Genomic DNA, 27,208 nt, shown 5'->3' on the forward strand with positions numbered 1-27,208 from the left:
GAGGATATTTCACACAAATCAGTTATCTTCCTATCTTCCAAAACTTTCTGCTTCAGACCTATTTCCCAGCAGCCCCTATCACTGCTATCCAAAACTAAGGGCCTGCCCTCAAGACACTTTACACTCTAGCTCAGTATCAGTCTAGTCTTAGTATTGTTTTACTTTCCTTTTTTTTTTTCATTTATTTATTTATTTAATTACTTTATAGCCTGATCCCATCCCCTCCCTTCTCTCCTCCCAGTCCCAGACTCGCATCCCCTCCCCCATGCCTCCTCTCCTTCTTCTCATAGAAGGGAAGCACCCCCCACGCATGGGTACCAACCCACCATGGTATGTCAAGTTGCAGAAAGATGATGTGCATCCTTTCCCACTGAGGCCAGAAAAGGCAGGCCAGCTATGAAAAAGAGATCCAGAGGCAGGCAACAGAGTCAGAGACAGCCCCTACTCTCATTATTAGGGGATTCACATGTTGACTATGCTGCACATCTGCTCCATATGTGCAGGGGATCTTTCTTTTCATGGAAAATCATTTGTGCTATTGCACACTGGCCTCAGAAAAGGTGAAAATCCTAGTGAATTCCTGTACCCTCTGCCCTGAAGACATTCACGTCAGGTACTTTGCACAGAACACTCAAACATAAATAACACAGGAGTAAAAGGAGGAAAGCACCCAAGAGCTTAATTATAAGAAGTACAGCATAGCCATAGCTTATAAACGTGTCTGGAAAACGGCAGAATAAATGCCACCAAGTTTTCCTCCTTAAACATCACCAACCAAGGGACACAGAAACAGTACCCCAACTACATCCTTTAGTAACATGTGAAATGTAACTGAAAAGTGAAAGTTTGAGATAATGCCCTAAGGAAACAAACAAAACCCTATTTGTTCAACACTTTTGATGACTAAAAGCAATGACAGCAATGTTCTCAGGTGTCAAGTTCAGGCACTGGTGAAATGTTTTTAAAATTTCTGCGAGCAAGAGATATATTTGTACATGAAAAAGACATCAGTTCCTTAAAACCCAGGAGAAAATAATTCTGAGAAAACTTTTTCGTTCTTATTTCCCTTTTATTTAAAAAAGTTATTCAGATTACATCTCGATTGTTGTCCCCTCACTTGTATCTTCCCACTTTTTCTTCTAACAGATTTAGTGTCTCTTATTTTATGTTTAGGTCTTTAATCCACTTAGACTTGAATTTTCTGCATGGTGATAAATATGGATCTACTTGCAATTTCCTACATGTAGACATTCAGTTAGACCAGCAGCATTTGTTAAAGATGCTATCCTTTTTCCATTGTATAGATTTGGCTTCTTTGACAAAAATCAAGTATCCATAGTTGTGTGGATTTATTTCTGGATCTTCAATTCGGGAGGCAAAGGCAGGCAGATCACTGTGAGTTCGAGGCCAGCCTGGTCTACAAAGCGAGTCCAGGATGGCCAAGGCTACACAGAGAGAAACTGTCTCAAAAAAACAAAAAAAAATTTTTTTGTGTGTAGATATTTTGATAGGGATTGCATTGAATCTGTAAATTGATTGTAGTAAGATGACCACTTTTACTATGTTAATTCTCCCAATTCACAAACATGGGAGATCTTTTCATCTTCTGATATCTTCTTCAATTTCCTTCTTCAGAGACTTGAAGTTTTTTCATACAAGTCTTTCACTTCCTTGCTTAGAGTTACACCTAGATACTTTATATTACTTGTAGCTATCGTGAAGGGTGTAGTTTCCATAATTTCTTTCTCAGCATGATTGTCATTTGTACACAGGAAGGCTACTGACTTTTTTGAGTTGATTTTGTATCCAGCCACTTTGCAGAAGGTGTTTATCAGCTGTAGGTGCTCTCTGGTGGGATTTTGGGGATCACTTATATACACTATCATATCATCCACAAATAAGAATAATTTGACTTCTAACCAAGTTGTTTGGCATCCATTCTCTACAGATATAATTTGCCTAGATATACAGGTAGTAAATAGTTTGTTGTGTGAATAAGTAAATGTTAAATAAGTATCCAAATGTATAATCCTGGGTTTTTCTTCAAACAATATTTATTAAAGATCAGTATTAAATTTGTATAGAATATAGGGTCTCGTATATTTCTGCTCCCCTAGACAAGGAAATACAGACATTTTCCTTTCTTGAATTATAATAAAAATAATAAAAAGATTAGACTATTATCACTTGTTCTAATAAAGTAGGTTCAAGTGTCTTCTTTACTGTTTATTCATTCAAGGGAAGTGCTCTTTTGACCCTTGTTGTAGAAAATTTGGCTGGAAGTGGGATCTCTGTATTGCACCCCTCCCAAGACAGAATTTAGAACTATTATCACACAAACCACCATCTAAAAAGCATAAAGAGGCATTTAGAGTTCTCCCAAAAGGCTTTAATTGCCCTGACTTCATTCTGGTTAACATTTTTCCAGCTCAGATCACAGTCATAAATCTTGCCACTGATCTGGTTCAATATTCTCACAGTAGATCATGGCTAGTCAGGTTGCACCTGCTTTCTGATTGCCTGTACCCATTTCCAAGCTGAAATCAATGGAACATATTAGCATGTTCCCCACTGCACACTTTAATTTTGGAGAGCAATGTATTATTAATGCAATCATCCCGACAGGGCTGGTTCAGCATCAGAAGTAAAGCTGAGGGCTTCACAACAGAGAACTCTAACAGGAACATTTATTAAAGTGCATTGAAATCTAAACAACTGAGCACATCTTTAATATAAATTTCAAGTTGAAATGGATTATATCCAAGTGGAGGTACCGCAATGGAGTATGGAGGACTTGAAGTTTTTTTCATACAAGTCTTTCACTTGCTTGCTTAGAGTTACACCTAGATACTTTATATTACTTGTAGCTATCATGAAGGGTGTAGTTTCCATAATTTCTTTCTCAGCATGATTGTCATTTGTACACAGGAAAGCTACTGACTTTTTTGAGTTGATTTTGTATCCAGCCACTTTGATGAAGGTGTTTATCAGCTGTAGGTGCTCTCTGGTGGGATTTGGGGGGTCACTTATGTACACTATCACATCATCCACGAATAGGAATGTGAGTGCCTTCATGGCTGTGAGTGGCAGAGCATGCCTCTGTTCATTACTCTGTTCTTTACATACAGTCCAGATCACTCACTTTCACCCCTGAAGATAACTTCATCTCTAAAAAAATATTATGTTATTCTGACTTTTATATTTTGTATATACACGTGTGTGGTGTACAAATGTGTGTGTGTGTGTGTGTGTGTGTGTGTGTGTGTGTGTGTGTGTGTGTTCCCATTGCACATGGGTGGGTACACATACACATGTTGAGTGCACCCAAAGCTGACATAAAACTATTCCTTGGTGACTTTTGACCTTTTATGTTCAGACAGGGTCTCTCAAGTGCACACAGAGCACACCAGTATGCCTAATCTTGCTAGCAAGCTTGCTCTGAGGACCCACTTCTGTCCCCCTGGCACTGGGATGACAGGCAAACTGCCGCACTTTTACACAGCACTCATACAGATCACGACTCTGGTCCTCACAGTCGCTGCTTGCTCTCAAATCTCTGGGCCATTTCCCAGCCCCATATTGAGCTTTTTCACAAACAAAAACAACCACCAAAACTCTTTCCTTCTAAGTTAAGTGGATATAACATTATACCGATGCTATACCTACCTCATAGATGTCTGAAGAATGAAATGGGAAGTATTTAGTGAAATGTAAGGATTATTTAAGAGAAAGGAGTTTATGAGGGAATTTATGGATTCAAATATTGCTGAAGAAAAGAGAAATGTTGATGTAGCAAAATTAAGACTTAAAACAAGACATGTAGTTATTTTCTTATTTAATGTGTCTCGCCAAGAGTCTTCTATTATTTCAAGATTAATGTTCACTTTCATTAGTGCTTGTCCTGGCAAATATTAACATGAGGACCTGATCATCCTAATTAAAGATAAATATATTAATTCCCAATGTAAGCCAGGTTGCTTAAGCAAATTTACTTTCTCTGTGGTAGTTGCTAAAAATCTAAACTTGTAACTGAGCCAGACATCAAAGGACATCAAAAAGAATATACTAGTGTAATAATGTTCATAGGCCTCAATAGAAGCCTGTGACTAGAAACATGGCAATGAGGAAAGGGAAAAAAGTGAGACCATTTTTGTTTACCTAAATCCCGAGACAGAGCTTACAGGTATGTTACTGGTCATGGCATTTAAGAGACCTGCCTAGCTTATGATGGGGCAGCACAGGCCGGGGCATGGGGGTGGGGGAGGGGAAGAGCTGGAGAGATGGCTCAGCTGTTAAAGGCTGGGTCACAACCCAAAATATAAGGATGTGATAAAACAATCCTCATGCAGGAGTTACTAAAACATTTGCTCTATCCTGGAAGTCTGCTGGTGTCAACTGCTGGAAAGATCTCCAGACACGCCTCTGGTTTGTTTGAGACAATCTGCCTGTCTCTCCTATTCCATATGAACCACCAGCCACAAAGAATATATTCGAGGGACAAGGAAAGGGGAAACGCATGGAAGACTTTGACTGTATTTCAGGAGAAAGATCATAAAGGTCCAAGCCAGGATGTATATAGTGAGGATGAAAAGAATGCACAATAATTCTCTTATCTGCGATGGATACATGCCAAGACCGTGTGTGTGTGTGTGTGTGTGTGTGTGTGTGTGTGTGTGTGTGTGTGTGTCTGTGTGTGTGTGTGTGTGTCTGTGTGTGTGTGTGTGTCTGTGTGTGTGTATAGTGTGTGGTGTGTGTATGTATTCTTTTCTCTATCTACTATAGTTTGGTTTATAAACTATACAAAGATACTAAGTGAACCAATAATAAACTATAATGAAAGTTACATGCATATGATCTCTCAAAACACCCATGTGTACTTTCACATTGTAATAAAGAATTACAGCTCTAATTGCCAGCATCACTGATTTTGCACATTGTGTCCAATATTTAGCAAAATATGAGCTATTTGAACACAAGGACTACGAGACTACAAAAGTTAATGTGGCAAGCAATACCCTTCAACATGATTGACAAATAGTGTATATACAGTGTGGATATGCTAGGAAAAAAAACTATACTTATTTCAGGTACACTTGGGCACGACATTGCAAACATCACACTACTCACGATGGGGAAATTGATCATTTATTACTTATTTCTTCAATGTTACACCTAGTACGTTCCAGTAGGCAGCGGGAAACTAGAACCATGGAAATCTGAAGGGAAGGGGAGACCATTTTCCCCTTGTCTTTGTGTATGTGGCATCAAAAATAAATAAATAAATAAATCTGGGGCATCATATACAATAGGCAAGTGACCTATCTCTGAGTTGTCTACCCAGCCCACACACATCTGCTCCTCAATGTAACTGTGATGTCAAGTTGATTGTCATTGCCAATCACTTAGATAGGCACATGGGCAACTACTGGGAATCAAATGTCATGTGGAGACTGGGGCAGGAGGGCACTGAACCACAGTGGGGGACTCCTTACTGACAAGAGGAAAGTGGAAGATGTACCTGACTAAGAACAGGTAAGAAATGTTTAAGGTTTTCCAGGAGCCACAATTTTAAAATAAGTAAATAAATAAATAAATAATGCTATTAAAGTTTCATCATGCCCTGCATATACAAATAAAACTTCAACCCACAGTGCTAGTCGTATTTCGGATACCAAGAAGCTATTTACACAGTGCCAATGTGAAGGGTGATGAGAGCTTCAGAGTAGACACATTACATACATATAAAAATAAAGCAGGTCACAAAGCCGTCCAGTGAGGATGGAGACACCAATTAATTATAATAGAAATGGCATGCAATCAGCTTAGAGTGGGGTATGGTGTGGAGGGAGCTCCCCAAACCAAAGTAACAGAAAGCAAGGCACTTTCTCAGAAAAGCAACTCACAGCGTCCTGTACGGAAGTGCACTTAGGCAATATGTAGGCTGCTAGTCTCACAACTCAGACCACAGCAAGAATGCCTTAGCAGTGAGATGCAACAGAGATTAGGGGATGTCAACAACTTGTAGGATCTCAAATTTTAGTTTTAGAGTACTCTTCAAAGCAGCAGAAATTTTAATGCGAGCTTGCCTAGGCTCCTCTGAAGGCCTGCCGAAAGATGTGCACTGAAAAGAGACAAGTTTAAGTATCGGCAGCTACACACACACACACACACACACACACACACACACACACACACACCGTACAAAAAAATCTTCAGACAAGCTTTTGTCTCATATTACAGACACTTCTTGTCTTACTGATCATTTGCTTGTATATTATGGTTTCTGATTTCCTGTTTTTATGGGTTATGTTTATGTGTGTGTGCTTCTTGTGTTTTTCATTTGTTTGTTTGTTATTCTGGTTTGACCGGGTAGTTGGTTGGTTTGCCTGTTTGTTTCTTTGTTTTCTTTTTTTTTTTTTCTGGGGGTAGGAGAAAATAGTTTATTTTGATTATCCTTCCACATCACTGTTCATCACTGAAGCAGGGCAGGACAGAAACTTAAGCCAGCCAGGAGCCAGGAGGCAGGAGCTGCCACAGCGGCCAAATTGCTGCTCAATGGCTTGATTCTCCTGGTTTGTTTCCTAAAGAGAAAGAAAGTAAGGGGGGTTTGGGTGGAGAGGCAGGCAGGATCTGGGAGGAGGAAGGAGCTGGAAATCCTGATCAGAATATGCTGTATGAAAAACTTTTTCAACAAAAATAATTTTAGAGAAATATTTAAAAGACAAAGAAACTCCACAGTGACCATAAACACATCTAATTCAACTCAGTGGCTTTTTTTTTTCTTTTAAACCAGCAGAAAGCAGGGAGGGAGACACAGTTGCAGGGACTCAGGGACAGTTCGAAGGGGTGAATGGGATCAAAATGCTGTCTATATATGTGTGAAATTATCAAAATAATAAAAATAATACAAAGATGAATTTAATATATTAAGATGAAGATTGAGAGATAATCTAAAAGTTAGCATGCATTAAAAATGTAAGGCACAAGAAGGAAAGGGTGTAAATATAATCTCAAAATACAAGAAAAAATTGGAGATAAAAAAGGAGATAGAGAACTGGATCAGCTGAAAAATCAACAGTGATTCTTCCAGATGATCTGAGTTCAAGTCCCAGAACCCATATGGTGGCTAAAAAAAATCTGAAACTCAAGCTCCAGTGGTGCTGTCTTCTTCTGGCTTCCATGGGCACCAGACATGAACATGGTACATTGACATACATGTAGGCAAAACACTCACACAGAAAATATTTAGCTCAAAACTAAATTTACAAATAAAATGGAAAGCATAGAGATGGCCATGTAGACAAGAGTGAGGAAATGCATAAGATTGCAGAGTGATTTACACTAAGATATCTACACACTGCACTATCACAGACTGAAACATAGAGATGCTAAGAATACTAAGCTATTCTCAAGTAATTCACAATGCACACACAAAAATCAGCAAATAATTTCTTTAAATGAGACATCAAACCATACACATCTAAGGTGTTTGTCAGCCTTTCCCTCCGTGTTCCTCCAAACCAGATCTAACCCACAGAATGTTATTTTTTTATCATCTTTTTTTCTTTTAGTTTTCAGAGCTCTTAAAAATGAAGTTAAGAATTCACTGCTCCAAAAATAGTAAATATAGGCTTACATCATGTACCTCCTTGGCCATGTTTATTCTCAGAATGAAGCTGCGTGTTGTAATTCTGCATAATTGAGAACTGCAGCCAAACAGACATCTACAAATTTTTGAGTAATGCTTATTTTAGGGGGAAGGGCTTGCATGATAAAATGAATGAAAGATGGAAGATGAGGATTCTTTGCCATTTTAAAAATAAGGCGATCATCTAGAGTGGTCCTGTGCCATATGGGACCACCTGGCTCCTTGGAACAAATCCTGTCACCATGACAACAGAGCTCCAACTTTCTGTAACATCTTCAGGATTCTTAGGGCATACTCTTTGCTTCATTCTATTTTTTCTCCCCCAAATTAAATTATTGAACTACTCCTCACAATAAGGTATTCTTAAATGGAATAAAGATTGTCCTTTAATGAATTACCTACCTACGTATCCAACAAATAGGGGGAAAAAAGTCCATAAAACTTGCTTGACAGAATCAAAACAGCAGTGGGAATTTGGGGAATTCTGAAAAATTCTGACAGTATGCCAGCAATCTACATGTGTAGGCAGCACTCTACATGCTGCAAAACACTTTAGAATGTATATAGAATATTGTTAAAAATCAACCTTTTGTATCAATACAATAATACATATTGTATGTAATACATAGTAGAAAATATAAGACCTACGGGAAAAAATGATAGGAGGTAGGAATCATTCCCCCTAATTTGCGAATGAGGAGATGCTAAGTTTAGAAACAGGGACAATTCTAGATTTGTGATATCATAGTTGATGACCTTCCCTAGAACTGTGGACTAAAGAGTGATCTGGGAGCTGGGGACGTAGCTCAGTGGTCAAGCATTTTCCTGGCTTATGGGATGCCCTGGGTCCAATTCTCAGTACTGTGAACATAAATAAAGGAAATGAGGAAGGAGAGAAGAACGGGTAATGAAAAAGAGGGAGGGAGTTATGACAAAGAGCAAGAAAAGAGCCTACTGGCTCATCCATTCATCTCTCAAATATTAGACAGCAAATTCCATGACCCTACTGGCTATGCTTTTGCAGGAAGTCTCTGTGCACATACATTTTGAACTGAAAACACACACACACACACACACACACACACACACACACACACACAGTGACACTGTTCAGCAGTAAGAGTGTTTTTCATCTCTGAAGATGGGCAACTGTTCAAGTGTAGGGTAAGGGCATAGTGATAAGATCACTAGTGTTTATTTGTCCCGATTCTCCTTCGTGGTTTTGGTTTTGTTGTTGTTGTTGTTGTTGCTTGTTTCTTTTTGCTTGTTTGTTTTTTACTTTTCTGGACTTCTCATTCTGCCCCTTAAAATGTTCAGGCATTTGGTCTTCTGCGTGTTCTGCTCATTAACAAATTTTCAGAAATCTCAAGGGGATAATTATCTGGGATAGGAACCTTAACTATCTCCTATAGGTTTTTAATTTGACATTCAGTGAACAGTAAAATTACAGCCCCTCCAGTTGTGACATGCAAGACCTATATAAGTTTAATGAAGAAAATCACATCACAGTTGGCGTATTTGACTAAATTATAGTATTCAGTCATCAGAAAACGCCCCAGACCAAAGCAAAATTAATTCCATTATCATGTGCTTTTCAAAGTAAATTAGAAATAAGGGTTAGAAGCGAGGAAAGAATTGTCCCAAGTAAACAATGAAACTGCTACTTATCCTTATCCAAATGTGGAACATATCTAAGAACATTCATGACAGTAACGAAAGAAAACGGAGGAAAACACTTCTCTCATGGACTGTGCATGAACGCCATGGGAAAGTAGGACCAGCTAAGATTTGTTGTAGTCTAATGGCCAGATACCTGCAAGCCATGTGCTTCTACTCCAAAGAGAGGATGTTGGTCCGGTAAGCCGTGCTATACTTGACAAGCTATGGAACCTCCTCCAACTGCACTGACTCAGGGCTGTTCACATGTGCAAAGATTCCACACAGGTGAGGAATTTCTTAGTGGCTTATTCAGCCTCTGAGAGGAGAATCCATCAAAGTGCATGGGAGCCACAGAGGTCTCCATGGTAGGGGCCCTTGTTTTCTTTCGTTTTGTTGTTTTCTAACGATATCCAACATGCTGCTTTCCCACAGTGAGAACAGGACTCTGATGACGTCATTTTTCTAGATGCTCTCTAAAACTCTCACCTAAGAATAATGATATAATTTCCAACCTGAATATCATCTCAGATGGTGTCACCCAAGTCCTGGACCATATCTCCCAAGAAATTATTCAGTTACATAAAATTAGTGGACATAACATTAATTAATCCTAGGATTTCTAAAAGGTGGTTGTTTCACCGGGATAAAATAATCTTTTAAAATGCTGTCTTCCCTTCCCTCAAGTTCTTATTCTGGGTATCTAGATTGACCCATTGAAAGCAATTTTAAGCAGTCCTGGCAGAAGGTAATCCAGGGATCATTCTGATGAACGATTTTAAGGCCTAAGAACTGGTGTTCTTGCTGTGGTAAGGATGTGTGGGTGCTAGTAGGCAACTTGCTTCAGCAGACTCAGAAAGGAGGTGATTGGTGAATGAATGTATGTATGAATGGGTGATTAGATTAATTAATTAATTGATTGATAAATGAGACAGTAGGTTGTCGCTGCTGTTCCGATGTTCCGACAGATTCTTCTTCTTCTTCTTCTTCTTCTTCTTCTTCTTCTTCTTCTTCTTCTTCTTCTTCTTCTTTCTTTTTTTTTTTTTAGATTTCTCTTGGATTCTCAATTTAAGGTATCTGGATTGGAATTAAAATACTGAGCAGTCAGAACCCAAAGAAAACATTTGGTTTGGGAAGGATGGTCTTGTCGCTAGTGGCCACCACACACTAATAACCAACTGAGAATGAGCCCATGCCACTGGCTTCCAGGGAGGGCATAACCCAAAGCCCCTGAGCAGCTGTCGATGAAGAAATAAAGTGCCTCAAGTGAGCATAAGTGTATAGACTATGAGTCACACAGTAGCTGTCTGGTTTGGTATTTTTTCTGAGAGTCTATTAAAATGAAATGCTTTCCACAGTAAGGCCTCTTGTCATCCTGGTTTTAGAGATGAGCAGAGCATTAGGTGGTTTTGTGGGTCAGTGGGAGGTACACTTTGATTTCACACTAGCCAGGGAATTGACCCACCACTCTAAGCCACTTCTGCTCCTATGTGACACATATGGCAAGTGTTGGAACGCAGAGATCTGAAGTGGTTCCAGCAAACTGTGTGGATTTGATTTGGTTCTGTGTGGAGATCACAGGTAAACTCTCCACAAGGCCACTGACTGAACAACACTTGACAGCTCTAACAACTAAACCTAAGGCTCTAGCAAATGACAGCAGGATTCAATGCCTAAATAGCCAAGCCGTATTATAGACATAGCCAGTAGACAACAGCAGAAAAATATTTCGTCAACAGACAACACAATGCGGGAACTGTTTGCTTCATAATGTGCATCAAACACTAACAACTACCACTTGCAGAGTCTAGAGAAGACTGAAACTATGGGACACAGAATCTGTTTGGGGTGGGGGAAAGGGAAAAGAGCCACCCTTGAAGATTCCGTCACTGTGAATTACTCAGAATGGAACTACAGAAGGATCATAGCAGATCACACTGCTGAGCATCAAGTATTCTTAATTATTCATAAGAAAGCACAGTTCAGAGACTGTGTCAGGCTCCTGAGGAAAATGCCTTGGGACACAAAATACACTGTAAGCTGCCGGGTCTTCAGGATCATGCTGTCTGCATTTTTAGCCTCTTTGCCAGCTTTGGAAACTTGGCCAAGCACCAGGTGTGTTTCTGAATCTCAGTTTCTGCATCTTTAATATGGGTGTAATGAGAGTATCTACATTTGAAGATTATCTGGGATTGGCATCTACGAATGTATGCAAAGCCCCAGGCAGAGTCCAGTGCCTAACACACAGCCCTCAAAGTGTCAGAGCCCATCACTGTTATGACTAATAGCGTTAGACACAATGCAATGTAAATGAAGACTGGAAGTTGGCTATTTTCTGTGCGCCAAGAAATTTATTCAAGAACGGTGTGTTAGTCAACTATCTACATACAGCATATATCACCAAGGTGAAAGGTAAAATCCCTCTCTCCCCAGGAAATGTTCACAGAAAACACACACACACACACATACACACACACACACACACACACACACACACACACACACACACACGAAAACAAATAAACACAGTGAAGAGTGACATGCTGAAAAAGCCGAATGACAGAGTGTGACAGGAGTGTGTCCTTAGTTTGGGGTCAGGAAAGGAGGAGGAGATATTTAAGCTGATTCTCCAAATAATGACAAGATGCCTGCCGGGGCAGATCTGGGTCAAGAGTTTGTGGAGAAGAGGGTATGACGTTCAGAGGCCCTGAGGCACAGAGAGCCTGGGGGGCCTCTGGAGCAGTTCCTGTCCCACAGTGATCATAACAGGAGAGCATGTACCGACAGAAACTGTTGTGCTAATATGCAGCTGGAGTCTCTAGGGAGAGGCATCTGCTTAGAGTCACTGTAAGCAAAACCAGAGCCTCAGCTGAGGAGCCCCACCAATTAGCTCCATCTTTTCTGCTGCTGCCTGGGCTGCGGCTGCTGCTGCTGCTGCTGCTGCTGCTGCTGCCGCTACTGCCGCCGCCGCTGCTGCTGTTCAGTAAACAGAACAAGCCAATGTCTTCACTTCACCACAAATCTACAGCAGTCTGTCCCTACCAATGTTAAATGCTGCCGCCTCTTCTCCTTGGAAGTATGGACCTACCACACTTAGGTTTGGAAAATTGGTGGACTGGGATTTATCTGAGGAAATTGGTAGGGAAATTAAGGTTTCCCCAAGGTTCATGGGTAGAGATGATTATGGAGGAGAATGTTTTTAGGTCAAGAGCTGAAGTCAAACTTGTTAAGTAATTTTTTAGGGCAAGTCTTTGCCTGGTCTTTGTTTTGCAGCTGGAAGTAGGGACGTAAGAACTCAGGCACTCGGAGTGCGACCTCTCATATACTGCTGATGCCTCGGTGGGCAGGCTCACGCCTGTGAACACACTCACTGTAGTCAGGGTTATAAAGGGGAAGAGAAGAGATGAAGTTTGGAAGGGAAGGCTGAAAGAGAGTCTGGGAAAAGTTAGGGGTGGATGTTATCCAAATATATTGTTCATGTGTATGGAATGCTCAGAGAATAGATAATCATTTTAAAAAGAGAAAGAAAGGAGAGAGGGGGAAAAGGAGAGAGGAGGGAAGGAAGGAAGGAAGGAAGGAAGGAAGGAAAGAAGGAAGAAAAGGGACTCCTCTCACACAACCCTATTTGGGCTGTCAAACCACATGATTAATCTTTATATTCTTTAGACCTGAGCATCAGAGAGACAAAATATGAAGGCTCCACAATGCAATCCTGAAACACTCTTCCAAGAATAACCATCAGGTAGTTCCACTGCTAGGTCCATCAACTCAGAAGACCCCAAACATCACATCCCAAATCTGCATCATTCTTCTGTGAGCAGCTCTGCTGTAAAACCAGGTGGGATTCACACAACAAAAGAAGTCAGGGGTGCACACCAAGAAGACCTGACCAATATTTCTTCAGAGAAAGAGACAATGGGCATCATATATGACAGAGGGAAAACTGTGCTAGTGTGCTTTTCTTTTATCCTCTTTTAATAATGATTTATGTAAAGAGTATTTAAAGGACGGTACCCTGATGCATTTTGTATAACATAGGGTCTGAATTACTATATGGCAGCTGGTGCTTTGATATATAGTTTGGCCTTGGTTTTCTGCCTCTGTTTACACTTCAGGAAGTATAATAAACAAATGGGCTACCCATTTTTCTCTTAATAGTGAAGTATCTATCGCAGTATTGGTGTAAAGCTCCATGTCTCATCATTTTGTTCCCTTCTGATTTCTCTTATAGCAGTCACCCAAGAAGCAGCATGCATGGATCTAAGGACCAAAATAGCTTGGAGGAAACAAGCAATAGTTATCACATGAGAGATTCAGTAAAACAGTAGCTTTGGCACTAAAAAGTGCCATGAAGCAGCAGAAAAAGTTAAAGTGGATGTTTGTGTGCCTTCATTATGGCAAAGAAATTGAAAGAAAAACCAAAAGTAATGAATTGTTAGGCATCAGATATCTCAATATTAAATGGTGTTTTATTTCAAATTATTACAGCCGCACATGTACAGAGACATGTTTTGTGTTACTACAGAGAACTGCACAGAACACTGACATCATTATTGTCACTGTGTTTTTACACAAGCCCATTAGATTACCTGCACTCCAGAGCCCACTTCCAGACCCCGAAACACTGGGCATTATCACAGAGATGAGAGTGTGACAAAGTACCGGGAGTTTTCCAAATCTGCACTATCATTTCCTCTACTGCCTTCACAACTAGAGCTGAAGAGTAGCCGGGTGTTAAATTAGAAATTTATAAAAAGTACATCATTATAAAGAAGATTCTACTAAGTCTGAGAGACCATAGGACAAATACACAAGAGACATTTATACACAGCCTCATTGACCTCATTTATTTATAGAAAAGGAAAATGGACTCAACTGCTCGAAATCACTCATGGTGCCAAGATTGTCAGGAATCAAAAATAAAAATGATCATCATTCTCCACACACACACAAAAAAAATCATGGATGAAGTGAATGGTTTTCAATTAAAAACAAATGAATGTTTTATACTTATAATATCTTGAGATAATAAGGCCCTAAAATATCTATTCAAAATCTATCAGACATGCTCATGCTCTTAAGATTTATATATTTTTCATATATTTTTATAGAAAATACACTAACATATAATACAATAATCTTAATAGCTAATAGTTATGGAACACATATTTAATAAAACCAACAGTTAGATTCAGAACCCAATTTGGTCCCTCACAGATCCCTATCAGATTAGCATTGCCGTTATACTCACATCCCAGTGGAAGGATCGGAGATCAGGTTTTCAGTTATGTGTCTCGGTTTCACCACCTATAAAATGGAAATAATGATAATAAACTGCAACGTGGAGTTAGGCGTGTGATATCTGAGAGAATCATTTGCCCGTAGCTCTATCAGGGCCTGATCCACAGTGACATATGTGGTTGCTCTCACAGCTAGCAATAACGCCACTGTAGGACATCCTTCAAAGTCAGTCAACTTCTATGCCCATTACACATTCTCCAAAACTCCAGGATTCTGCCCATCCCACCTCTCGTGCCGCCTCTTACTGTAAAACAAGGGAGTCACTATCTATGAAGCGATCATCAGATGAAATGGAGGCAGATCATCCTCAAATCAGATATGAATGGTGGGCCGTGATCAACGTGGTAGCAGCATAAGAGGTCAGAGCTGGCTTGTGAGGTGAACAAGGCCCATGTTATTTAGAACTTGGTAGACCATAACCAGCTTCCTGAATTGCACTTGAAAGCAAATTGGCATCAGGGGCTGAGGGAGTAAAGAAGGTTAGGATAATGTGCTCCCTGTGACTCACTCACTTAGCACAGTTAGCTTTATTTACTTAGTTTAGGACCCAATAAAGCCATGCATGGGGTGCCAAACACACAAAGAAATGTTACTTGTGGTCCATGGAAAAAAATTAACGAAGGAAGAAAATGACACTACCATTCCCTCTGAACCCAAAGGGTTCCAGCCCAGGCTCAGGGCATTTGTACTTATGGAAAGATGGCCCTGACACCTTACTGCATGGTGGTAGTTTCTCGTAACTCCCCTTCAGACTATCTTGGCCACACAGCATGGGTCCCTAAACATAGATGAGTAAAGTGGGATGTGGGTACCAAGTTCATCAAACTTCTAATGGCTGAACTTCAACTTTTAGTTCCTTGTCAAAAGTTCTTTGTCTTAAGCCATGGGAAAAACTCAGCTCCAAATGGATAAATGACTTAAACGGATTCCAGAGATCATAACTGGACACAAATATAAAGGAAAAGCTGACATTGGGCTTTGCATTTCCTAAATATCACACTAGAACCTCAGGCAGGAAGAAAAAAAGGTTCCCACAGTAAAAACCAAAAACAAACAAGAAATTCAGAAGATATGGTCTGCACATTAGTAGAAACACTTGCAAATCACATATATGGAAAATACTTGCAAATCTGATAAAGATGAGTTAATATCTGAAATAATAATTTGCACATTGCAGTAGCAAAATTAATAAACAACCCAGTTTAAATCAATGAACATCTGAATGGAAATTTCCCAAGGAAGCCATACAAAAGGACATTGGTTATGTAAAACTTGTATTCAGTATCACCAACCAATGAAATGTAAATCAGAATAATGAGGTGTCGGCTTCTCCCTGTAAAAACGGCTATGCTTTAAATAGATAAGTGTTGGTGAGAGTGGAGAGACAGGGACCTGTGGACATTATTGGTGGGAAGGAAGGGTGATGTAACAACTATTAAATCAGTTGCTACCTTGAGAAGATATCAGAACTCCAGCGTTCACCACTGCATTATTCTCAGCAGCTAAGACACGGAAGCAAGTGGGCAAGAGCACTGCTCAGAAGTAGATTGCCAGACCAGCATGCAAAGAGATCTGAGTTCAATCCCAAGCACTAGCAAGTAGCAAAGCCTCCTAGGTACAGAAACAACTAACGTATCCATCAACGGGTAGAAAGAAAGACATCATGGTATACATGCATAGTGGGATGACTTTCATATTCCACAAGAGGATGAACCTGGAGGAGTTGATGATATGCACCAGAAGCCAGACATACCAAGAAAAATACTGTCCTCTCACTTGGATGCTGAACGAAGTGAGAAATCAGTCAATTACACAGGCCTAGAGAATAAAAAAGTTTCTACCCTAAAAAATCATGGAGCAGATGAGTAGGAAATGGGGAGATTTAAGTCAAAGAAAAAAAAGACTTTTAGGGACAGAAAATAAGAAAATATGATTTACAAATTTCACTCAGTAACACAGGGCTTTTATCCTAATATCTCCAGTCCTAACACAGAAATACCTAACAAGTATGTATCATTCTTTTGGGGGGTGTTTTGTTCTGTTTTGTTGAGACAGGGTTTCACTGTGTAACTTTGGCTATCCTGGAACTCACTCTGTAGACCTGGCCTCAAACTCATAGAGATCCACCTGCCTCTGCCTCTCAAGTGCTAGGAATAAAGGCGTGCGCCACCACTTCCCAGCACATGTATAAATCTTAGTGTGAAGATTTAGAGTCTTCTGAAATCATGAAGGGGTTAACCTGGGCTTAAACTGAACTCTTCCTTTCCCCTCAAGCAACAGTCCCCCACCTCGGCGATGACCACAATTGCATTCTCCCAAGAGCAGGCAATATTAACACATTATAAACCTATAGGTCAGCTATGAGACTCCCATGTACAACTCTTCACCCAGCATAAGGAAAGCATTTACTGAGTCTCAAGAGTAAACTAACCGGTCAGTAAAATGATCTCCTCAGGGCCATACATGCATATACTAGAAAGGTGGGGTTGCTCATGAAGGTTAGTTCAACCAGGGCTCCATCGGACACTCTGTATCTCAGTATTTAGAAAGAAATGCCCTATTTCGGTTGCCACTGTCCTACTCGTTTCCTATGTTCTTAAGACTGGAACGGCAAAGTTATTTAATTGCCTTGAACTCAACCGAGTTGCAATGCATCTGATTATCCCTGGCATGCAAAGGTAACAAGGATATTTGTCATTCTGTCATAGTCAGTCTCGGTCACTCAGCCAGTCTCTCTAGCTCTCTCCCTCCCTCCCTTCTCCCTTCTCTCCTGCCTCTCTGCCTTAATTTTATTCACCCCAGATAGCCTGGGGAATCGAAAGCTTGCTTTATGAAATGAATGAAAGTAGAATTAAAGAGTGAATAAAAGCCATGCAAAGAAAGGGGAGGGGGAGAAGGAAGTCTGTTGGGTCAACATGATGAATTCCCATAGTGTGGGAATTGCAGTTTGGCTTGGTAACCAAAGGAGACTCTCTCATTTTAGGTCTAGGGCCTAGAGAAGTAATTGCTAAAAGCTAACTAACAAGTCACACCTTCTAGAAAAACTTGCAACTGTCATCGCCAAAGCAACCATGAGGTTGATTGAGCTTGTTAATTCCTAAATTGAAATCTATCTGAACCTAAATTGAAACGAAAGGGGTATTTAATGAGAAAGTCAATACATGCACAGACATGGCTCTGCAATTGTGGTTTCCAGTGCATGAACAGAGTCAGGAGTGTTGTTCTGTGTTTTGGAGACATGTCTCTAGTTTGGCTCTCTTTCCCACAGCCCTTCCAGTTGTCAGGTTGAGTTTGCTCCTGAGAAGCATGTGACCATACTAGGCAACTTGTAAAAACAAACATCATGAAAAACCATAGACTAAATGTTGTGAACACAGCACTGTTTGATGATAAATATGACTATCTGATAATCCTTAATTAAATCAGTATAAAAGCAATATGCAACTTCCTCATACCACTTCCAAGATGCCTGAGAACCTACTTACTTTTCTAGTCCTCTTGTCTTTACCCTAGCTCTGCAGCTCAATCCTAGCCTACTTCTCGGGCAGCGAGGTCTTACACCACTGCTAGACAAAGAGCTTAGAACCACCATCTCAGGACACATCCTTCTTCTTCTTCGTTCTGAACAATTGGATGGAGGACATTGCTTAAGGTTCCAAAGATGCTGGTTGGGGTACAGAACCATGGGATGAAAGGGTTCTGGAACCCTAAACCATGAAACGAAGAAGGGGGAGTCCAGCTCCGATTTCTGGTTTTACTTAGCTATCAATGTTATACCTCATTTTAAGATTCCACCCTTGTGAAAATGTGAAGAAGCTATGATGGCCCTTACAACGAAAAGATGAAACCCACTAATCACTTCGCTGATGCTTCCTAGAACACTACCATCTACAGTTCTCCCATGAGCCTTCTGAGCCCCAGAATCCCCCATGAGGAACCCAAAGGCAGAGAAACCCAGCAGGGACTCACAAAGAGGAGGCAGAGTTCACCAGGCTAAGCAGACACTCTACAGCAGTGTTCTCAACCTTCCTGATGCTGTGACAACCCTTCAATACAGTTCCTTGCATTGTGATGACCCCTCCCCCAACCACTGCTACTTCCTAACTGTAATTTTCCTGCTGTTGTGAATTGTACTGTAAATGTCTGACATGCACGATGAAGACTAAAGATCCCTGTGAAAGGGTCTTTGGACCTCCGATGGGATCATGGCCCACAGATTGAGAACCATTGTCCTAGAGCTCACGAAGAAATAAGGAATGGGATTTCTACTCAATACATCCCAGACACTGGGCTAAGTCACTGAGGTACAGAACATATGTTGAGTCTCTGACTTCAAACAACTTGACAGTAAAGAGGGAAAATGACTGTCACTCAGAGGACTCGATGAACTATGCTAATGAAGAGCCCTGGCACATGTGGTAAGGCAGCTTCAGGGGAAACCGTTACTGCTGTTTAGTATGAAAAGGCTCACGACAAAGGCATCACCTGCCCTACCACGAATCCCCTGAGGAAATTCAGATCAAATCTTCTAATATTATTCCCCTATACTGTGGTTCTTTGAAGGATTATTAAACCATCTAAGCAGCCAGGAGGTTAGTTATAAATTACGTCATCTCCTGATTAATTGCTGCCTGCCCGTTTGCTACATTCCTGCTGATTTCAAGTAAGCAAAAGCTATTCTCTTTAGCCTCTAGGCTTGTTTTTTTTTTTTATATTTCATTTTGCTTTGCTTTTCCAGCTTTACATGTGTCGTCTTTGCTAAGCACACCAGCCTGGATTTTTCTTCAGGGGGTTATCGCTGGGTCCTTCTCTCCTGGCTGGTCAAAGCTACAACCAAGTGCAGCGAACTGCCTCTGATTTCTGAAAGATGATCCCTCAATGGCTTGCCACTAAAACCCTCTTTAACATTTAATTTTCAACATGTTTTGAAATCGATTTAATAAGTATTTAGCGGCACCTTTCTACCCTTGACCTAGATGGGCACAAGAATGCAACAGTGAACAAAACGAAACGCATTCCGGCCCATCCCAGAGCATGCGGGTTGCTCTGAGACAGGCACTGATGGAACAGATGAAAACAAAAGCTCGCAGTACATGACGCAGAAGAGTTCAAGGCATAACAGGAAGGAGGGGAGGAGAGGGAAGAAGGAGAAGGGACAGAGAAGGGAGGAAGAGAAGAAAGGAGAGAAGAGATAACCAAGGGTGAGCTCAAGCTAGACTCATATTGCTAGGAAAGATATTTTATGTGATGGGTCCAGTTGTTGCAGGGACTAAAGTGCGCAGAGGGAGCATGGGAAACAGCATATGTGTGTGTATGTATGTATATTTATATGTATATATATGTATATATGTGTGTGTATATATGTGTGTGTATGTATATATGTGTATATGTATGTGTATACACACACACACACACACACACACACACACACACACACACAGAAAGGAGGAGCATTTTAGGGTAAGATACACCTGAAAGGCCAGACAGTGAGATTCATAATTCAGTTAAAGACAGGAAAAGAAGGCCTGTTTTAAGGTGTTATTTCCGCACCCCCTGTGGGCAGTTTCTCCTGCTACAGTACCCGGCTAATGAGACAAGTGGCATGGGATTGCTTTTAGCTGAAATGTCCACTGAAACCACCTCAGCCCTGGAAGGCTTTCCTGTCAGCTGCAGTGCACTGCCCTTAGACTAGCTCAGGAGAGTGCAAGGCACAATATACGCAGTTTGCAAGTATATCCTGCTGTGCACGGGCATATGCCTTACAGCACGCAAAAGGGCTGATAGAGGAACTTAGACAGGAAGCCACCCGGTTGGTAAGATAAATCCTGATATTGGTGTGGTCTGTCTAGTTCACTGGGCTTGGATCCTAGATCCAAGCTGCCTGGGGTGCATGGGGGATGAGGTTAGCCTCATCATGCCACATGGAGCCCTACAGATAAGAGCCTTAATTAAATAATGTAAAAAAAAAAAACAAATTAAACAGATTTGGTCCAGCTTCTGCCAGCCAGATTAATTAGGGTACCCAATGGAATAACACACTCATGGGAAAACTCCCAGTAGCCAAGATGGTATAAAACTGAGATGGCAGTACGGCCTACAGTATGGCGGCTCTCTACAGGTCCCTGACAATTACCACTTATACATATCTAGGAAGTGGAGCCAGATGTTTGTTTTCAACTATATTTTCCTGGATTTTGTGATGAGAATAGCCTAAAAATATATTCTCTCCACCCCCCTCTCCCTCCCTCCCTCCTGTCAAGTATGATAAAGATCATGTTTCTTGCCAAGTTGCCAAGACAACGGTCAGGTGAGTCTTTCTAGGGTGTTATTAGGAGGGATTTAGTTTCCTTGATGAGAGCCGAGGCTCCCGCTCTCTAAGGCAACTGTCTCCTTTGCCGGCATCACTTGTCCTGTTCTGCCTTGGCCCATAAGAATGGTCGCTCGGAGAATAACAAGAGTTCATTTTCCTGCAAATGGCAGTGTTCTGGTAAAATCCTCTTCCATCTTACCTTATAGGCAGCAAACTTGACCCAGGGAAAGCTAACTTAGCAACTACTAATAGGGCAGGCTCACAGACACCTCATATCAGTTGACCCCATAACCCTCTGGGCTAGGGTATTCATCACTTTTTTGCCTTCCTGTAACCACATACCTCACACAAATCAGTTTAAAGAAGGTAGGTTTATTTGAGCTCACAGGTTAAACACATGTTGTCCACCATGGAGGGGAAGAAGCAAGTCATGGGTAGCTCGATCTGTGTCCTAGACCAGCACCCAGCTGCCATCTTTTGGTCTTGTCTAGGACTCCAGATCACAGGTGACCCACCACCTGCATTCAGGGTCAAGTTTCTTCCATCTATTACACGTCCCTGGAGTCACCCTCACAGACACACCCCAAACTCCAAGTGTTTCATAACCCAGGGTCACAATGGAACTTAGCCATTCCTGGTGGGTGTAATGACACCCACTGTTCCCATGAGAAAATTAAGGCTCTCCCACATACAGTTGATGCATTAAACTGCTATGCCAATTTACATTTTCCTCAGTTAAGTTTTTATGTTGTTAGTCCAGACACAATGCTTGATGATCACTTGCTCCTGGTCTTAAATATTTTTACTCACACACTCATCATTAAATGGCCCCTGTTTCTTAAAATATAATTTCTCTGTTGATGCCCAGTGACCCAGTGATAAGCCACACATCATAAGATTTATCTAGACACAGAAAATGGCACATGATATAAAAGTTCTTCCAAAGAAACTACATCCCAAGACTCCTGTCCAGTGGTTGAGAAGGGCATTATTTAAATCTTTTCATAATTTCTGTGGCGTAAGACATGTGACTTAGAGCTAAGCATTGATTTCCCTACAAAAGAAAGTAATCTAAAAATAAATAAATAAATAAATAAATAAATAAATAAATAAGATTTAGACCAAGATAGTGTCAGAAAAGCAAAGCCAGGAACCAAATAAGACCATTCCCAATAAGACCCTTTCGCTGCCACTTGTTTTTTATGTACATGGAAGTTACTCCAATTTAACTATGACTCACAGAAGCCTATGTCCTGGAACTGCAGTCCACGTAGCTGTGTTGTGACAAGGGGTCTAACGGGATGTGTTCAGGTCAGGATGGCTCTTCCGTCAGAAAGGAGTCAGCACAATTCCCTGGGAGGAAGTTATTCCTTGGGAGGAGCTAGTCGGTTTTTTTTTAAAGAATGAGTTTATCTTTCTTAGCTCTCTCCTGCTCTTAGATTCTTGCCCAGCTGCTATGTTAGGAAGCATCAAGAAAGCCCTCTCCAAATGCTGTGCAGAAGTCAGTACCAGATCCTGGACTTCATAGCCTGTAGATGCACGAACTAAATAAATTTTTCTGTGTAAATGGCTGACAAGATGGTGCAGCTAGAAGAGGCACTTGCTGCCAGGGCTGACAGTTTGCGTTTGGTCTCTGGAACCAACACCACAGAAGGAGCAAACCAACCCCCGGAACTCTGAGCTCAGCAGGATTGTCTCAGAGGGTTATTGCTTCTGCCTGCTGCTAAGAACATGGGATAAGATAATATGAATGTCCAGAAAGACTAAAGTTGTTGCCTGGTCCATGACAGCTATAGAAAGCTGATAACTATTAAAACAGAGAGGGGGCGATGGAGGGAGGGAGGGAAGGAGGGAGGGAGAGAGAGAGAGAGAGAGAGGGGAGAGAGAGAGAGAGAGAGAGAAAGAGAGAGAGAGAGAGAGAGGGGAGAGAGAGAGAGAGAGAGAGAAAGAGAGAGAGAGGATCAAAATCACTGAAAGATACCTTAAGCACTTGGCAAGGGCATGGGATAGCATTCTAAGAAAATCCTTATCAAACATCAAGACATAGATATCAGGTTCCAGCAGGCAAAATCTGAAAGTGAATTGAAACTGATAAGAGCATAATATGTTTGAAGACTTTCAAACAGAGAAACGTTTGTGGAGGGTATAGATTCATATCCAGGTTCAGATGTGAATCTGGAGAGATGGGTATCTATAGTTCAAACCATAAAGAGTACTATGACTTGGTCTATAGTTTTATTCTGCAAATCAGTTGTTTTAGTGCATAATATATAGATAGCATGTGTGCAATATGAATGTGCTGTGACTGCAACTTTATATGGTATGTGTGTGGAAGACAAACACTGAGTAAGGGCATATAACTACATATTTAAGACTGATCCTTCAATTAAAAAAGAAAAGGTTTATGAAATCTACTAGGGACATCTGTGAAAGAATATCTCTTAGGTATGCTTGGAGGAGCTGAGCCTGGCTCCTGAGCTGTGTATAGATTGGACAGATGGTGTGTAATGTCATTGCCTTAGGATCATGTAAGGAAAGTACTGTAGAAACAGCACTTACATGAAGCGGCACGTCTCAAGAAGAGAACACCTGCTAAGAAAACCCAAGAAACATTACCATTCTGCCTACCATTGTATATAACCATTATGACTATAGGAATGTGTACCTGTTTTAAGTTCTCCAGGATACACTTAAAAAGAACAGTGTTGTGTACACAGGTAGTTCACGCATAACTCTGTAGATCCACTTCAATGAATATGAGACTGAGACTGGTTTTATGCGACACTTTGGTAATTACCCTGAAGTTTGCAGATGGTGTTAAGAATTTCTAAAGAGCAAGTGGTTCAAATCAGAAATCAACTGCATAAGCTCAGACAGCCGTGTAAGTGGAAAGAAATAGAAGCAAGTGTTCTTAGCCAAAACAATGCTATGATATTTGATAGTAATACATGAGAAACTATTGATAGTTCAGAAAATTGGCATACCCAGCAATGAGGAAAAATAAAACCCAACAAGAGACACAAAGTCAGTAAATAGCAAGTTTTAAGGGAAACTGCTTTAAGATGTTGTATTTAAAACTTTCAGGAATGAACACTGTGGGACATTATTTGGAAGAGTTTTTACCGTTTGCTTTATAAAAATCCAGCTACATTTTTTTAGATACATTGTTCACACTGATGTTTATAAATATCACTTGACCTTGCATAGACCCACAAACTTTCTAAAACCCAGGAATGTTTGGAAACCACCAGGAGTTCCCACACAAACCTGAGTACGGCTAACATAAGGCAGATGCATAATTTCAAAACCTACATGTTAAACATGCAAAACATGCTACAGTAACAATCACCCAGGAGTCTGAACCCTAAATTATAGACTACTGCGGCTGCCGTCCTCCCTCCCTCTACACACTCATCTTAAGGCTAAAGTGGCAAAGAAAGAGCAAACTAAGAATGTCATAAGGTTATAAATGTAACATGCTTCAAACACCAGAAGAGCAAAAGTGTACATTTTTAAAAGATTTAGAGCATCTTGACTCAAAAGACTACAAAATACTAGCAGGTAACTAAGAACTGATGGCTTCATGTCACTTCATGTAAGTGTTGTTTCTACAGTACTTTCCTTACATGATCCTAAGGCAATGATATTACACACCATCTGTCCAATCTATACACAGCTCATGGGAAAATACCCACTCTCATGGCTGTTTCTTACTCAAAAGTAATGAAGATGGCCTATATGCAGAAAAGGAAATGCTTCTTTCTTTATTCTACCTGTATTCTCTATGGAAGGAGAAGAGCAGCTGAGAAAATAAACATGAGAGGCCATGTGGGAAAGTCAGCTAACAGCCGTGTGAAGAAAATAAAGGGGGATAGCTCAGGCAGCAGCTATGTACCACGACAGGAGTGTCCCGATGTAAATGTGTACTTCACATCTCAAGGAGGATTATTTTCAGCCGGGAAGTTGGTAAGACCATACAATGATGACTAGCAGCTCCAACAAGACTACCATGCCCTCCGTACTTTGGAGAGGAGCAGAGACTTGTGATCAAGGGTAACATCCATGAGAAGCACCAACAAAGGACCCCGCAAGTTCACGACCATTTCCCGTCCCATAATATACTTTAAAGCACTCATGCATCATCCTGTCCATCAGGCCTAGTGACCTTCGGTTAGACATGCATGTCTTTGAAGTGTATTGAAACCACTACCTAGGACTTAAAAAATATATATATATATATTATTCATATTACACCTCAATGGTTATCCCATCCCTTGTATCCTCCCATTCCTCCCCCCCTCCCTCCCATTTTCCCCTTACCCCCCTCCCCTATGACTGTGACTGAGGGGGACTTCTTCCCCCTGTATATGCTCATAGGGTATCAAGTCTCTTCTTGGTGGCCTGCTATCCTTCCTCTGAGTGCCACCAGGCCTCCCCATCCAGGAGATGTGGTCAAATATGGGGCACCAGAGTTCATGTGAAAGTTAGACCCTACTCTCCACTCAATTGTGGAGAATGTCCTGTCCATTGGCTAGATCTGTGTAGGGGTTTGAAGTTTACTGTGCGTATTGTCCTTGGCTGGTGCCATAGTTTGAGCAGGACCCCTGGGCCCAGATCTGCCCATCATAATGTTATTCTTCTAGATTTCATGAAAGTCTTCACTTACCAGGAAAGTGGGACAGAGGGGAGGACATCCTATTGGGACTCTAGGTGAGAGAAGCATGGGAGAATGGGGAAATAGAAGGATCCAGAGGGTCCTAGAAACCTACCTAGGGCTTTTTCCACAAAACTCTAGCAGACTTAGGAGGGCAAGGAGTTTTTACCTGTTGATGGGGCATATTTAACTCTGTGTGGCTAGAGTCGCAGCTTTCATGGTGTATGAGATTGTTGACTTCAAGATTAGTAGTGTAACACTGCCAGAAAAGAAATTAAATTGCTTTTCTCAAAAAATAACCATTTATAAGTCAGCCATGGGCTTATCTTTGATTGAGTGTCAGTTAGCCTTTTAACAATCAAATAGAAAATTTAGCTTAGATTGGGCTAGAAAGATTATCTCAATGGTAGAGCATTAGCCTAAAGTTCAAGGCCGTAGGTTCAATCTTCTATAGTGAGAAAAGAAGTTAACTAGGTTCAGTATTAACAGCAGATAAAGTCAAGATGAAATAATAAGGGAAAGGAAAGAATTACTTTTGCTATTACTGGTTAAACAGTCTGCTGCATTAGTATGGCTGCTAAACACATGAAGTAAATTTCCCCAACACTATTTTCATCCAGCAGGCAGAAGAAGCTCGGTGTATCTTATGGGAGTCAGCCACAGCGAGCATAATCTTCTACCTACCTTCCAGATTCATGTGTGGCCACCAGCACTAAATTTAAATGCTGGAACAAAGCCCAGAATTTCTTGTTAACTAAAAACCAAGCATGCACCTTAAAGGAAAAGGCTTCCTCCTCTTCCTCCTCCCCCTCCTCCTCTTCCTCCTCCTCTTCCTCTTCTTCCTCCTCCTCCTGTTCCTGGTTCTCCTCTTCCTGCTCCTCATCCTCGTCCTCGTCCTCCTCCTCCTTCTCCTCCGAACACGCATACACTCCTTAAACATCTATCACTCTGAGAATCTGTGTCTCTCTGTCCCAGCTGTGGTATCAGTTCTCATGTGTGCTCGGCAGAATGGCTACACTGCTTTCAAAAAATCCACTGAAGGTAGAATTCACTTTCATTTTGAACAACTACTTGATAGCCAGCATCAGAAAGAGAAGCTCATGAGAGTTTTGTCATAGCCCAAAAAGGCAACCACAGCACCCAGGGAGCTATGGTTACAAGACTGACTAGGGTTAGGTTGTCCCAGAACTAAACATATCCCGAGTTTTAGGAAAGTGATTTGGTGTGCACACTCTGGGTTACATAACTCTGTCGAGGGAATTAGTGCTTCCTGTTCTGACCAAGCACATTCGCATCCCTGAAGTAAAACAATTGTCAGCTCTAAAGGCGACTGCAAAGAGCTTTACACTAGATCAGCTATGTGGTTAGGTTAAATAAGATGTAAACAAAGATTCGCATTGCCCAGAAATCTCTAGATCTGCACATGAACAATGCTGAAAATAAGCATGCATGCACATGAGCATGCACAATCACATGCACACACACACACACACACACACACACACACACACACACACAGAGAGAGAGAAAATGAGACTTAAGGAACAAAGAAATGGCTGATCATGGTGGCACACACGTTTAACCTCACCACTCAGGAGAGGGATGCAGGAGGATCCCTGTAAACTCACGGCCACAAACA

At 41.0% G+C, this 27,208-nt stretch overlaps 1 protein-coding gene and 1 long non-coding RNA gene across 4 annotated transcripts in view; one reads left to right on the forward strand and one right to left on the reverse strand.

Annotated features, from left to right (window-relative positions):
- Positions 1-27,208, reverse strand: part of NAV3 (neuron navigator 3) — a 718,489-nt gene that overhangs the window by 581,040 nt on the left and 110,241 nt on the right. For 2 of the 3 annotated variants that reach the window (XM_084796369.1, XM_084796370.1), the window contains exon 2: positions 14,556-14,611. The exons of the other annotated variant lie outside the window; for it this stretch is intronic. The gene's annotated coding sequence lies outside the window, so the exon portion shown is untranslated. The remainder of the gene's footprint in view (positions 1-14,555; positions 14,612-27,208) is intronic. 3 annotated transcript variants of the gene reach the window in all.
- LOC311605661 overlaps positions 1-27,208 on the forward strand; it is a 150,161-nt gene that overhangs the window by 69,812 nt on the left and 53,141 nt on the right. The gene's annotated exons all lie outside the window — the stretch shown is intronic.

This window comes from Acomys minous (assembly GCF_964271855.1).
Source record: "Acomys minous genome assembly, chromosome: 9".
NCBI classification, from domain to species: Eukaryota; Metazoa; Chordata; class Mammalia; order Rodentia; family Muridae; genus Acomys; species Acomys minous.